Below are 15,588 nucleotides of genomic sequence, written 5' to 3'. Positions count from 1 at the left end.
AGTGACTTGTATTTTTGTATTCATGAATTTATATAAACATTTTCTACTTCATTCAACTGAAGTATTTCTTCTGTTACCCATGGTTTCTTCGCAGATACCTTCTTTGTACTTATGTTTTTCTTTCAAACTTGTGCGACTGCCCTTTTTAGAGATTCCCATTCCTCTTCAACTGTAATGCCTACTGAGCTATTCCTTACTGCTGTATCTATAGGCATAGAGAACTTCAAACGTATCTCATCATTCCTTACTATTTCTGTATCCTACTTTTCTGCGTATTGAATCTTCCTGAATAATCTCTTCAACTTCAGCCTACTCTTCATCACTGCTACAGTGTGATCTGAGTCTGTATCCATTATCTGATTTCCGAATCTCTGTCTGACCACGATGTAATCTAAATGAAATCTTGCCGCGTCACCCAGTCTTTTCCAAGGATACCTCCTCTTCTTGTGATTTTCGAACACAGTATTCGCTGTTACTAGATGAAATTTATTGCAGAACTCGATTAGTCTTTCTCCTCTCATATCCCTTGTCCCAAGCCCAAATTCTCCTGTAACCTATTCTTCTACTCCTTCCCCTACAACTGGATTCCAGTCCCCCGTGACTACTAGATTCTCATCTCCCTCTACGTTCTGTATTACTCTTTCATATCCTCATGTACTTTCTCTGTCTCTTCATACTCTGCTTGCGACGTCGGCATATATGCCTGAACTATCGTTGTAGGTGTTGGTTTGCTGTCGACTCTGATAAAAAAAACCTATCACTGAACTGTTCACAGTAAGATACTCTCTGCCCTAACTTCGTATTCATAAAGAATCCAACTCCCATTATACTATTTTCTGCTGCTGTTGCATAAATATTTAACTTCTTTCCAGTTCACTTCACTGATCCCTACTATATCTAGATTGAGAGTCTTTAATTTACCATTTCAGATTTTCTCGCTTCTCTACCATGTTCAAGTTTCGGACTCTTAGAAACACTGCTCTACGGGATGAACGAAACGACATACGAAAAAGCATACAAACTATTGTGGGGGGGAGGGTAGGAAAGAATCGTCCTCAGTCAAGATGTTTTGGGCAAGGCCCAACTTAGTAGTACTCTAATTAAGTTAATAATAATAATGAGTTTATAACATTGTACGTATCTAAATATATTAAGTTTCAAAAATTTCGTTCTCAAAAGAAATTTCATTCGCTTTACTGTTGACAATTAGCTCTATTGACTAACAAGTTTGCCGCCGAGTGATTTAAAGGAATTTTAATATTACGCAATAGCTCCCTTTCTTAATATGAGATACGATTTTGGAACTAACCAAATGAGTACGTCCCCTATGAAACTCATTATCCTGTTGCTACAGACCCTCAAATCATTGAAGAAAAATATCGGATGAAGAATCTGAATGGTTTCAACATAGGAAATACGGAAGTATTAGAGAAATCTTGATTTATAATTTCAGATGGATTGTCTGGTATCTGTAGAATCAGAAATTTTGTGCTGTAGTTATAAATGTATCTTATGTGTAAGAAAAAATTGGACTTAACATGATAAAACAAAGGTTAATGTCAAAGTGTTGTACCACATATCGATACCGCACCTCGGGCGTCATTGCTTTGGTAAGGGAATAGCAAGTTTTCGTTAGATACCGACGGTCGTCGTGCGGGATTCGGCGGACCCAATGAGGTGCGCACGCCTGGCCACGACCCCAACGGCTGTGGAATACAGGGGCCCTCTGCCGCAATGGTATAGGATGGCCGATGGCAGCGTTTCAGCCCCACTTTGATTCCGGATGCTGCGCCTACTTCATCATTGTTGCTGTTTTAATAGCTGGACTATGGTTCTAACTGCATTATTTGTAATGCCTTCGTTTCTCTTGGGGAAACACAAGTTAAGTAAGTCTACTGTTGTGTTAACTTGTTCGCTAGTAATTTCCGCTCCTGTCCGGCTTTCCTGTAATGACAGCTGCCCCACCACTGTGTAGCCCACCACTGCTTACCTTTGTATACGAAGTCATATAAAACATGGAGAAAATGTTAAAAAAATTTGAAAAGAAGGATTTTTTGAAGTGAAATGTGGGTCAAATGGTTCAAATGGCTCTGAGCACTATGGGACTTAACTTATGAGGTCATCAGTCTCCTGCAGCTACTTAAACCTAACTAACCTAAGGACATCACACACATCCACGCCCGAGGCAGGATTCGAACCTGCGATCGTAGCGGTCGCGCGGTTCCAGACTGTAGCGCGTAGAACCGCTCGGCCACACCGGCTCGCGAAGTGAAATTTGGCTAGAACGGAAAGCAACTGGTCTTACATGTGTCGAAAATGTGGCAGGAGCACTACAGGAGCGGCAAAACGGCGCATAACATCCTACAAGGTATCGCGCTCTGCTGCCCACACAAAATCATCCATGCTCAGGAGCTACTCTCTGCTGACCTGCTAGCAAGATAAATGTTCGCTCTGGAATTTCCTGCTCGCATGGAAGTAGACAATGAATGGCCGTGGAACATACGAACCACATTTCCACGTCAGTAAGCAGAATTGCAGAACATCCGCACAAACATCAACCGGTACCACTTCATTCTGCAAAGGTGATTGTGTGGCCGTATTGAGTTATGTACAACACAAGGAGTTTGTTGATAGGTGTTGCACTCGACATTGCTTCGTTTATTAAATTATATCTACATCTACATCCATACTCCTCAAGTCACCTGACGGTGTGTGGCGGAGCATACCTTGAGTACCTCTGTCGGTTCTATTCCAGTCTCGTATTGTTCGTGGAAAGAAAGATTGTCGGTATGCCTCTGTGTGAGCTTTAATCTCTCTGATTTTATCCTCATGGTCTCTTCGCGAAATATACGTTGGAGGGAGCTACATACTGCTTGACTCCTCGGTGAAGGTATGTTCTCGGAACTTCAACAAAAGCCTCTACCAAGCTACAGAGCGTCTCTCTTGTAGAGTCTTCCACTGGAGTGTATCTATCATCTCCGTAACACTTTCGCGATTACTAAATGATCCGGTAACGAAGTGCGTTGCTCTCCGTTGGATCTTCTCTATCTCTTCTATCAACCCTACCTGGTACGGATCCCACACCGGTGTGCAGTATTCAAGCAGTGGGCGAACAAGTGTACTGTAACCCACTTCCTTTGTTTTCGGACTGCATTTCCTTAGGATTCTTCCAATGAATCTCAGTTTGGTATCTGCTCTACCGACGATTAATTTTATATGGTCATTGGATTTTAAATCTCTCCTAATGCCTACTCCCAGATGATTTATGAAATTAACTGCTTCCAGTTGCTGACCTGCTATATTGTAGCTAAATGATAAAGGATCTTTCTTTCTATGTATTCGCTGCACATTACACTTGTCTACATCGAGATTCAATTGCCATTCCCTGCACAACGCGTCAATTCGTTGCAGATCCTCCTGCATTTCAGTACAATTTTCCATTGTTACAACCTCTCGATATACTACAGCATCATCCGCAAAATGCCTCAGTGAACTTCCGATGTTATCCACAAGGTCATTCATATATAATGTGAATAGAAACCGTCCTACAACACTCCCCTGCGGCACACCTGAAATCACTCTTACTTCGGAAGACTTCTCTCCATTGAGAATGACATGCTGCGTTCTGTTATCTAGGAACTCTTCAATCGAATCACACAATTGGTCTGATTGTCCATATGCTCATACTTTGTCCATTAAACGACTGTGGGAAACTTTATCAAACGCCTTGCGGAAGCCGGCCGGTATGGCCGAGCGGTTCTAGGCGCTTCAGTCTGGAACCGCGCGACCGCTACGGTCGCAGGTTCGAATCCTGCCTCGGGCATGGATGTGTGTGATGTCCTTAGGTTAGTTAGGTTTAAGTAGTTCTAAGTTCTAGGGGACTGATGACCTCAGATGTTAAGTCCCATAGTGCTCAGAGCCATTTGAACCATTTTGAGCCTTGCGGAAGTCAAGAAACACGGCATCTACATGGAAATCCGTGTCTATGGCCCTCTGAGTATCGTGAACGAATAGCGCGAGCTCGGTTTCACACGATTGTCTTTTTCCATGCTGATTCCTACAGAGCCATTATACTCGAACATAATAAGTGTTTCAAAATTCTACAACTGATCGACGTTGGAGATATAGGTCTATAGTTTTGCACATGTGTCCGACGTCCCTTCTTGAAAACGGGGATGACCTGTGCCCTTTTCCAATCTTTTGTAACAATACGCTCTTCTAGAGACATACGGAACACCGCTGCAAGAAGGGCGTCAAGTTCCTACGCGTACTCTGTGTAAAATCGAACTGGTATCCCATCAGGTCCAGCGGCCTTCCCTCTTTTGAGCGATTTTAGTTGTTTTCCTGTCCCTCTGTTATCTATTTCGATAGCTACCATTTTGTCATCCCTGCGACAATCTAGAGAAGGAACAACAGTGCAGTCTTCCTCTGTGAAACAGCTTTGGAAAAAGACATTTAGTATTTTGGCCTTTAGTCTGTCATCCTCAGTTTCTGTACCATTTTGGTCACAGAGTGTCTCGACGTTTTGTTTTTGTGGTGTGCGTACTGTAAGACCCTCGGTACACACACCATCAGATTATTTGACTTGTCGCTCTAACGAAGTAGGCGAGTGTCAGCAATATGTCTCGTGGTCTTATCGTGGCGTGTTTATCTTCTGCCGTTAGGTCAGACGATAGAAATGCCACTTGCACGCTTAGAGTAGCAGATTGACGGTGACCAACTTTAAACAGAACTTGATTAATTTTCACACACATTTATTAAAATAATAACAATCATAAACCTTACTTAACTTGATTCTGGATGCTATTTACAATTGACAATCTGAAGTTCCTTTGGTCTTGGTTCGTTAATCTTAGTCTCACATATCTCTGATACTTGACAAAGTGTCTATACATTTATCTTCATGGCTATGTACAGGAATATGATAATCTTATTAGGCGCAGACTGAAACTTGACTATAGACTGGTACGAACTAACGCAGACTGGTACAGACAGGTGCAGATAAATGCAGACTAATGCAGACTGATCAGACCAATGCAGAGCAATGCAGACTGGTACAGACTGGTGCAGACCAATGCAGACTGGCTAATCGGAGGTCTGTACACTCATTATAATACCTCGCGCGTTCATGTATCACTGCGCGAGTGTGATTCGCGAGGAGAAAAGGTTCTACGTAAGCAGCAATCTCACGGGCTGCGTTACATATTAATACCCGGATCGGCGGAAGCAGAATTTGGTCCGTCTCTAAGACAGCGCCATCTCGTAGTGCGGAGACAGACGAGCGCTGCGCCTGCGTTGTTGTGCTTAGCGGGGCGCGCTCTATTGGGAAAGTTGTGTACGCGCTGACCACGCGGAACTATGTACACAACAATTTTGATCCACCTACCGCTTTGACATAGGACCAAAATTTCTTACGATTTTCTGCCAAGTCAGTACAGAGAATGACGCAAAACACTCGGAGATGTTGGGGGGTTGGGTTGTTTGGGGAAGGAGACCAGACAGCGAGGTCATCGGTCTCATCGGATTAGGGAAAGATGGGGAAGGAAGTCGGCCATGCCCTTTCAAAGGAACCATCCCGGCATTTGCCTGGAGCAATTTAGGGAAATCACGGAAAACCTAAATCAGGATGGCCGGACGCGGGATTGAACCGTCGTCCTCCCGAATGCGAGTCCAGTGTCTAACCACTGCGCCACCTCACTCGGTACTCGGAGATGTAATTAGAGTGTTATGTGAAGCGACGTGATTAACAGGCAACGATTATTACAGTCAGGGCAGTACTTGTTTGGGTTTGACTTCGCGTCTTGCATTGATTTGGGGATGGTGCTGCGGGCTGCGTGCCGTATTGCCAGCCGCTACTGTGTCGAGAACCGCGCGCGTGCTGGCGGACGCGCCGCAAGCCGTACTGGCGACGCCTCCGCCAGCGAGCCGTCACGGCGCGACTGACCACATATCTGCAAATGGGAGATCGCGTTTCCGCCCATCGCACCACATCGCTACGCCACGCCGGCCTGCGCCGCGCCGCGCCGTTCGTTACCAACTTAACGAGCCGCGCTGCGGCCGGCCTCTGGCCGCGTGTTATTGCGCTGTGCGTGCCCCTTCCGACCTATACGCGACCGTTTGAATTCCCGCGGAAGCGCGAAATATGTTGCCTGGTATTCGACCTTTGACCAGATGATCACGTCCACCGACAATAAAGGTGTCTCATAACGATGCTAGATTAGATCAGAAATACTGTTGGTTTCATCCCACAGGATTTTGAATGTGCCAGAAGAACAAAATTGTTTCAGACCTTGTCAGAAAACCAATGAGCATTGTGACCAAAATATAAACTACGCCTTTTTCGCTACAATTTCTTTTTCAAAGTGCCTGAGAGAAGGGTCGGGGGCAAAGAGGGCAGGGGTCATCAAACGAGGCCTGACCTCAATGTCCCATTCCCGCCCTCTCAGCGCCAAGGAAAGGAAAGGGGTTCGATAGGATCTAGAAAACTTTATTGGATCAAATTCACTTATTTATAAGTATAGAACTATATATATTTCCCATGTTATATTTCCCATATATTGATTTACTTTTATATATATGTTATGACTTAGCAAGACAGTCAAGTCCCAACGAGAGGAAGCCGAAAGGCACGCGTTAAGTTCACGCACATTGGCGTGAGGTCTGGAACAGTTAAAACGAAATGAGAACTTAGAAAATGGACGCAGTTGCTGTAATACTTAACTTTAATCCACATTTGTAGAACATCGCTCTTGATGATACAGGCTTCACATAATCAATATCAATCGAATACGGCGCCTTGCTAGGTCGTAGCAATTGTAGCTGAAGGCTATGCTAACTATCGTCTCGGCAAATGAGAGCGTATTTGTCAGTGAACTGTAGCTAGCTACGTCGGCTGTACAACTGGGGCGAGTGCCAGGACGTCTCTCTAGACCTGCCGTGTGGTGGCGCTCGGTCTGCGGACACTGACAGTGGCGACACGCGGGTCCGACGTATAGTAATGGACCGCGGCCGATTTAAAGGCTACCACCTAGCAACTGTGGTGTCTGGCGGTGACACCACAATATACATATACACACATACACATACATTTATAAACACACACATACATGCATTATATTATATTGGCCATTAAAATTGCTACACCAAGAAGAAATGCAGATGATGAACAGATATTCATTGAACAGAAATATTATACTAGAACTGACATGTGATACCATTTTCACACAATTTGGATGCATAGATCCTGAGAAATCAGTACCACCTCTGGCCTTAATAACGGCCTTGATACGCCTGGGCATCAAGTCAAACAGAGCTTGGATGGCGTGTACAGGTACAGCTGCCCATGCAGCTTCAACACAATACCACAGTTCAGCAATAGTGACGGGGGTATTGTGACGAGCCAGATTCTCGGCCACCATTGACCAGACGTTTTCAATTGGTGAGAGATCTGGAGAAAGTGCTGGTCAGGGCAGCAGTCGAACATTTTTTGTGTCCAGATAGACCTGTACAGGACCTGCAACATGCCGTCATGCATTATCCTGCTGAAATGTAGGGTTTCGCACGGATCGAATGAAGGGTAGAGCCACGGGTCGTAACACATCTGAAATGTAGCGTCCACTGTTCAAAGTGCCGTCAATGAGAACAAGAGGTGAATGAGATGTGTAACCAATGGCATCCCATACCATCACGCCGGGTGATACGCCAGTATGGCGATGAGGAATACACGCTTCCAATTTGCGTTCACCGAGATGTCGCCAAACACGGATGCGACCATTATGATGCTGTAAACAGAACCTGGATTCACGCGAAAAAATGACGTTTTACCATTCGTGCATTCAGGTTCGTCGTTGAGTACACCATCGCAGGCGTTCCTGTCTGTGATGCAGCGTCAAGGGTAACCGCAGCCGTGGTCTCCGAGCTGATAGTCCGCCGCGCGGGATTAGCCGAGTGGTCCAAGGCGCTGCAGTCATGAACGGTGCGGCTCGTCCCGGCGGAGGTTCGAGTCCTTCCTCGGGAGTGGGTGCGTGTGTTTGTCCTTAGGTAATTTAGGTTAAGTAGTGCGTATGCATAGGGACTAATGACCTTAGCAGTTAAGTCCCATAAGATTTCACACACATTTAGAGTTGATAGTCCGTACTGCTGCAAACGGCGTCGAACTGTTCCTGCAGATGGTTGTTGTCTTGCAAACGTCCCCATCTGCTGACTCAGGGATCGAGACGTGGCTGCACGATCCGTTACAGCCATGCGGATCAGATGCCTGTCATCTCGTCTGCTAGTGATACGAGGCCTTTGGGATCCAGCACGGCGTTCCATATTACCCTCCTGAACCCACCGATTCCATATTCTGCTAACAGTGATTGGATCTCGACCAACGCGAGCAACAATGTCGCGATACGATAAACCGCAATTGCTATAGGCTACAATTCGACCTTTGTCAAAGTCGGAAACGTGATGGTATGCATTTCTCCTCCTTACTCGAGGCATCACAACATCGTTTCACCAGGCAACGCCGGTCAACTGCTGTTTGTTTATGAGAAATCGGTTGGAAACTTCCTCATGTCACCCCGCTGTATGTGTCGCCAACGGAGCCAACCTTGTGTGAATGCTCTGAAAAGCTAATCATTTGCATATCACAGCATCTTCTTCCTGTCGGTTAAATTTCGCGTCTGTAGCAAGTCATCTTCGTGGTGTAGCAATTTTAATGGCCAGTAGCGTCTATAACGGGATCCTACTACCGCCACCAGAAGCTTCCTAGTCGTCTTCGCGTAATGAATGTAAGGGGGACTCCCTCTAAAACGTTTGGTTTTGAGGATCAATCGTGTGTCGTGAATCATTTTTAAGTGTGCCTTCTAGTACTCGGAACACCCCAATGGGCAGGTGGATCCTCGAACAATGCGCTTAAATAGTTCGATAGTCGTGTGCGGTTGTCGTTGTCAGGTGGACCCACAAGTGCAGAGCGTTTTCGGGAGAGGCCTGCAAAATGTAATATATCACCATGCCCTTCAGCCAGCTGACGGCGTTCGTTCTTGCAGTGGGAATGTAAGTGGTATCTGGGTGTAGGAGTTCGTCTGGCGTGACAGGCTCTGGCTATCGTCGCAAAAGGAGCGCCAGCATACGTAGTACAAGATCCTATCATCTGCCAGTGACAGCTCATGTCAGGCGGTGCGCATGCGAATCGACGACAGCACAGTGCGGACACAAAGGGTTTTCAGTGATATGGATGGAATGGAGGCGCTGGCGTGTTGCTGATTGCCGTTCACCACGATATACCAGAAGGAACGAGCGTACGTGGGCAGGTATGGGGTGTGGACGGCTCGCCACACCCTGGCCCAGCGGATGGTTGGATGTTGTTCGACGTTTTTACGGGGTTGTCGTGCCTGATAGATGCGGTAGTAATCTCTGGTGCTCGTCGTCGTCGTCGCTGGTAGATCCTCGGTCGTGTAACTCAGTTCGACCAGAAAATCGCGGATGTGGGCAAGAGACGGAGCTATGTGGCCCACGGCGACCGGTGGACGAAGATCTCTGTACCAGCGTCCCCGTCCAACTGCTGTTGGTCGCGGTCCATGCCGCATCGTCCGTAGGTACAATGCCCGCGCGCGGTTGTGGAGGTTAGTCAACCCCAGGCCCCCTGCCAGTGGAGGCCTCGTGGAACACAAAAAACTGCGTTGCAGACTCCGAGAGAGACGCTAATGGTATCGGTATACAATCTTAGAAAAAAAAGCACGCACTACTAAGGAATTATCTGAAAGAGAAGGAAATCCGTAGATGCCAAGTACATGCATAGACATGCAAATGATTACAATTTTAGAAAAAAATTAATGATTCATACGAGAGAAAGTGCATCAAAAATTTAGGAAGCAAGTAACGTGCTGGTCAGCCAGTTATTCGGCTTGGCATTGATTGATAGAGTTGATGGATGTGCTTCGGAGAGCGGTAATGTGTCACCTTCCATCCAACTGAAGCGTTAGACCATTAAAATCCCGAAATGTGAGGTTCGCCCTGCTCCTAATGCTCCGAACGTTCTCCAAGATATGATTTGACACGCACGAAGACAAGCAGGAAGAGCTTTCGCAGTGTGTGGGCGGGCATTATCTTGCTGAAATATATGTCCAGAATGGCTTGCCATGAAGGGCAACAAAACGGGGTGTAGAACATCGTCGACATACCGATGTGGTGTAAGGGTACTACGGATGACAACCGAAGGGGTCCTGTCATAAAAAAAATGGCACTCCGAAACATCACTCCTGGTAGTCGGGCATTATGGCGGGCGACAACTGGGGAGCACACATAGGTCCTCCGCACGTCTGCCCTCGCTTTGTGCTCCTCCGCTGCTAAATATGCAGCACCTGTATGGAAGGACTCCACTCATGCCAAACAGGTAAATATTGCCCTAAATGAAACAGGACGAATTGTAACCGGCTGCTTGCGGGCAACCCCTGTTGACAAAATCTACCACCTCATGAGCGTATCACTTACAGACATCCGAAGGAGAAGAGAAGCTGAAGGTGAAAGAAAGAAACAGGAGATGGATCAGAGACACCCCCTGTCTGGATGCGAACATCAGACACCGAGAATAAAGTCGAGAAAAAGTTTTCTCCGGACAACGCAACCAATACAGACATCACCTGCAGGCCATATGATACAACTCCGGCGTAGCTCATCATCAGAGAAATACTGGGACAACGCCAAGGAAGAACTTGCTACAGGTCATCATCTCCCATACACGACATGGAAGGTACTCAATAGACTGAGAAATGGAGTATCTCGGTGTAAGGAGAACGTGAAGAGATGGGGATACATCTCAGGGGACGAACTATGTGAGTGTGGTGAACCTCAAGACCATCAGCACTTACTCAAGTGCAGGAAACTGTCGGAACCTGTGTCCATGGACGATCTGATTATCGCCAATGATAAGGCGGTCTGTGCAGCGGAATTTTGGGCAGCATATGGAATATAAATATGCACATATTCTCTGTAATACTTGTAATATATATGTATGTATGATATGCTATGCATGATAAATCATGTTTAATATGTTATGTTCTGGACACGTATAAATAAATAAAATGGCAGAGAACAGTCAGGCTGGTATCCCACCGCTGTCTGGAGTGTATCGAGATACCTCTTCGTCGGTCTTTGGGTTCAATTCGAAGCGGCAGTCATCACTGAAAATTCTACTCTACATCGATCTGTTGTAGAATTTTAGAACATGTTTTTTCTAACGTATCATGTCATTTCTGGAAACGCAGAATCTTCTCTGTAAGAATCAACATGGATTCCGGAAACAGCGATCGTGTGAGACCCAACTCGCTTTATTTGTTCATGAGACCCAGAAAATATTAGATACAGGCTCCCAGGTAGATGCCATTTTCCTTGACTTCCGGAAGACGTTCGATACAGTTCCGTACTGTCGCCTGATAAACAAAGTAAGAGCCTACGGAATATCAGACCAGCTGTGTGGCTGGATTGAGGAGTTTTTAGCAAACAGAACACAGCATGTTGTTCTCAATGGAGAGACGTCTACAGACTTTAAAGTGACCTCTCGCGTGCCACATGGGAGTGTTATGGGACCATTGCTCTTCACAATATACATAAATGACCTAGTAGGTAGTGTCGGAAGTTCCATGCGGCTTTTCGCGGATGATGCTGTAGTATACAGAGAAGTTGCAGCATTTGAAAATTGCAGAGAAATGCAGGAAGATCTGCAGCGGATAGGCACTTGGTGGAGGGAGTGGCAACTGACCCCTAACATAGACAGATGTAATGTATTGCGAATACATAGAAATAAGGATCCTTTATTGTATGATTATATGATAGCGGAACAAACACTGGCAGCAGTTACTTCTGTAAAATATCTGGGAGTATGCGTACGGAACGATTTGAAGTGGAATGATCATATAAAATTAATTGTTGGTACGGTGGGTGCCAGGTTGAGATTCATTGGGAGAGTGCTTAGAAAATGTAGTCCATTATCAAAGGAGGTGGCTTACAAAACACTCGTTCGACCTATACTTGAGTATTGCCCATCAGTGTGGGATCCGTACCAGGTCGGGTTGACAGAGGAGACAGAGAAGATCCAAAGTAGAGCGGCGCTTTTCGTCACAGGGTTATTTGGTAAGCGTGATAGCGTTACGGAGTTATTTAGCAAACTCAAGTGGTAAACTCTGCAAGAGAGGCGCTCTGCATCGCGGTGTAGCTTGCTGTCCAGGTTTCGAGAGGGTGCGTTTCTGGATGAGGTATCGAATATATTGCTTCCCCCTACTTATACCTCCCGAGCGCGCACGGAGGCTTTCCGGCAGTCATTCTTCCTGCAAACCATACGCGATTGGAACGGAGGTAATAACAGTGGCACGTAAAGTGCCCTCCGCCACACACCGTTGGGTGGCTTGCGTAATACAAATGTAGATGTAGAATGAGATTCCAGGTGGAAGACGTGTCTGGCAGAGTCCGAGACAGTGGTGGAATACCAATCAGACTGTCGCCCGCCATTCCTTTTCATAGCAGGACCCCTTTGGTTGTCATTCCTGGCATCTTTACAGTACAGTGAAACGTCGACGATGCTATTGACCTTAATGGCAAGCTATCCTTAGCTTACATATCAGCAAGACAACGCCCTTCTGCACACGGCGAGAGTTTCTACTGCTTTTGTTTGTGCTTGCAAAACTTACCTTGGCCAGCAAGGGATCTCTTCGCAACTAAGAACTTTTGGAGGATTATGGGCAGGGCCCTTGAACCATCTCGGGGTTCTCACGATCTAACGAGCCAATTGGACGTAATTTCACACGATATCCCTCCCAGGAGAACAACCATCAACTCAGTCAACCAATGCCAAGCCAAATAGCTGCTTGAATAAGGACCACAGGTGGACAAGTGCCTTGTTCAGTTTGTGAAGCTCTTTCTGTTGAATAAGTCATAATTTTTTTCTAAAATTGTTATTATTTTGCCGGCCGCTGTGGCCGAGCGGTTCTAGGCGCTTCAGTCCGGAACCGCGCTGCTGCTACGGTCGCAGGTCAGAATCTTGCCTCGGGCATGGATGTGTGTGATGTCCTTAGTTTAGTTAGGTTCAAGTAGTTCTAAGTCTAGGGGACTGATGACCTCACATGTTAAGTCCCACATTGCTTAGAGCCATTTGACCCATTTTGTTATCATTTGTTTGTCTGCACAGGTACCTCTACCGACTGCCGTCCAGTTCGGATAAGTGCTTCATGGTGCGTCGTATTTTTCTTGTCTTACAGTGCATTTCCAAGTCATAGACACTTCAGCTTATTTATTTATCGTATGATGAAAGCAAATAGATATTTACAACATTTATGGAGATATCTGCATAATCACAAGCTAGTAAAGTCTTGTACCTCCAATCTAGTTTCCTGATCCATTCTATCACGTCACCCGATGCTTCTTATACGTCCTTTAACGTTTCTTTGTATGCTTGAAGACAAGAGTGACGGTATGGCGGATTGAATGTAGGGAGCCACCACAGTCACAATTTATGCAATTGGTCCATCTGACTTGTGCATTAGGTAATCACATGTGCCTTGTCCGGTTTGGGCCGGTTCATGATACTGCAGCAGCGTCTCGAGAGATCGAATCCTTGTATCTGTATGGAAGTTTTCTCGGCTAGATGACTATTGATGACTGCTCCCAATGGATTTTCTATGAATGGTTAGCACTAAAAGAGGGCCCAACAAGGTTGTCTGCTGTGTGATATGATGGTTTACTTGATTTCAAGCATTGGTGTTCCCCTTCTGAATTACTTCGATGTATGGATCGTGTACGGTTCCTCTGAATGTTGTCTCACATCTTCAGGCGAGCATCTGAACGTCTTTAAATTACATGCGCCACTCTTACGCGACTGATGTGAAATCTGAGTAGACGTCATCTTTCAGATGTAGTAACAGGCCTACCAACTTTCGTTTTTCCGTCAGTTTATTACTTCTTTTCACAAGTGTTTCGATGGAACCGAACGCTGAACAAATAAATTTTCCCGTTGTAATAAATAAACCTTTTCTATAAACGCTAAAATTAAAATGAATAGGACAGTGCTCCCGAAGCCGCCTGAAAATAAAATTTAGCAGTAGTCAGCTTACCGAGATGTTGGTCTCAATATGACTAAGTCAATCACGGTCTACATCGGCTGTGGTATAAGCTGTTAGCACCTTCATTTTATATTTCGTCACCTTCAGACTGTCTTACTGAAGCATTTTTAGCTGTCAGTAAACGGAGCCATACGAGGTGCGACAATAAAGTAATGAGACTGATTTTCTTTGCAAGATGTGGCAACCCTGCAGGCTTGCGTAGGCACAATATCTTTGACCTTGCTCTATAAGCTGTTTCTAGTCCATGCGGCACATCGACGCAACTGCTCAGTCGTGAGTTGTGTTGTAATAAGTTAACATTGGTGTCTCTAGTCACGGAAATGGAACCGCATAATATTGCGCAATGGTATGCCATTTCTTTTTGCGTTAAATTGGGTGAAAACACGACAGCAACTTACGGTAAGCTTCAGAAGGCTTTTGGAGAGTAGGTTATATCAAGAGCTCAAGTTTTTCGTTGGCATAAAATGTTTAGCGAAGGCAGAACGAATGCTGAAGATGAAGACTACAGTGGACGACCATCAACCTCACGGATGGATGTCAACTTGGCCAGGGTGCGTGAACTCGTACGATCTGATCGAAGATTATCCGTGAAAATGATTGCAGAAGAACTGAACATCAATCGAGAAACGGTTCGTCTAATAGTAACTGAAGATCTTGGTATGAGAAAGAATTGTGCAAAAATGGTCCCCAAATATCTCACACCACAACAGCGAGAAACACTGGAAAATGTGACAGCCGATCTGTTAGAGCAAACGGAAATAAATCCAGAATTGTTGAGCCGTGTTATCACTGGTCATGAAAGCTGGTTTTTGCAGTACGATCCAGAGATAAAACGCGAAAGTTCGCAATGGTGCTCAGAGGGAGCACCCAGACCAAAAAAAGCTCGCATGTCAAAGTCAAAAGTGAGATGCATTCTGTGGTGTCACCGCCAGACACCACACTTGCTAGGTGGTAGCTTAAATCGGCCGCGGTCCATTTAGTACATGTCGGACCCGCGTGTCGCCACTGTGTGATCGCAGACCGAGCGCCACCACAAGGCAGGTCTCGAGATACAGGATAGCACTCGCCCCAATTGTACGACGACATTGCTAGCGACTATACTGACGAAGCCTTTCTCTCATTTGCCGAGAGACAGTTAGAATAGCCTTCAGCTAAGTCCATGGCTACGACCTCGCAAGGCGCCATTAGCCTTACATAGTTGGATAGTTACCGTATGAAATGTCTCATCCGGAATGCTGTATTCACAACAAGGATAAATAAAAGTTAAGTATTCGAGGAGTTGCATACTTTTCTTATTAGAATTCAATACTTATCCTGTTCCAGAATTCACGCCCGTCTGCGTTAGATAGCTTCCATTTCGGCCTCCTCTATCTACAAGGTGTTGGCACATTTGCCAACACATCACATTCTTGTATACTTTTTTGATTCCAAGGGAATTGTTCATAAAGAGTGGGTGCCTTGTGGACAAACATTTAATCAACATTACTACAAA

General features: G+C 45.6%; 1 protein-coding gene across 4 annotated transcripts in view; it reads right to left on the bottom strand.

The window, feature by feature from the left end:
* LOC124802954 (pyroglutamylated RF-amide peptide receptor-like) overlaps positions 1–15,588 on the bottom strand; it is a 523,445-nt gene that overhangs the window by 301,543 nt on the left and 206,314 nt on the right. The window lies entirely within an intron of this gene.

Source organism: Schistocerca piceifrons, chromosome 6, assembly GCF_021461385.2.
Source record: "Schistocerca piceifrons isolate TAMUIC-IGC-003096 chromosome 6, iqSchPice1.1, whole genome shotgun sequence".
In the NCBI taxonomy this organism is placed as follows: domain Eukaryota; kingdom Metazoa; phylum Arthropoda; class Insecta; order Orthoptera; family Acrididae; genus Schistocerca; species Schistocerca piceifrons.
This window is presented reverse-complemented; position numbering and strand designations above follow the sequence as displayed.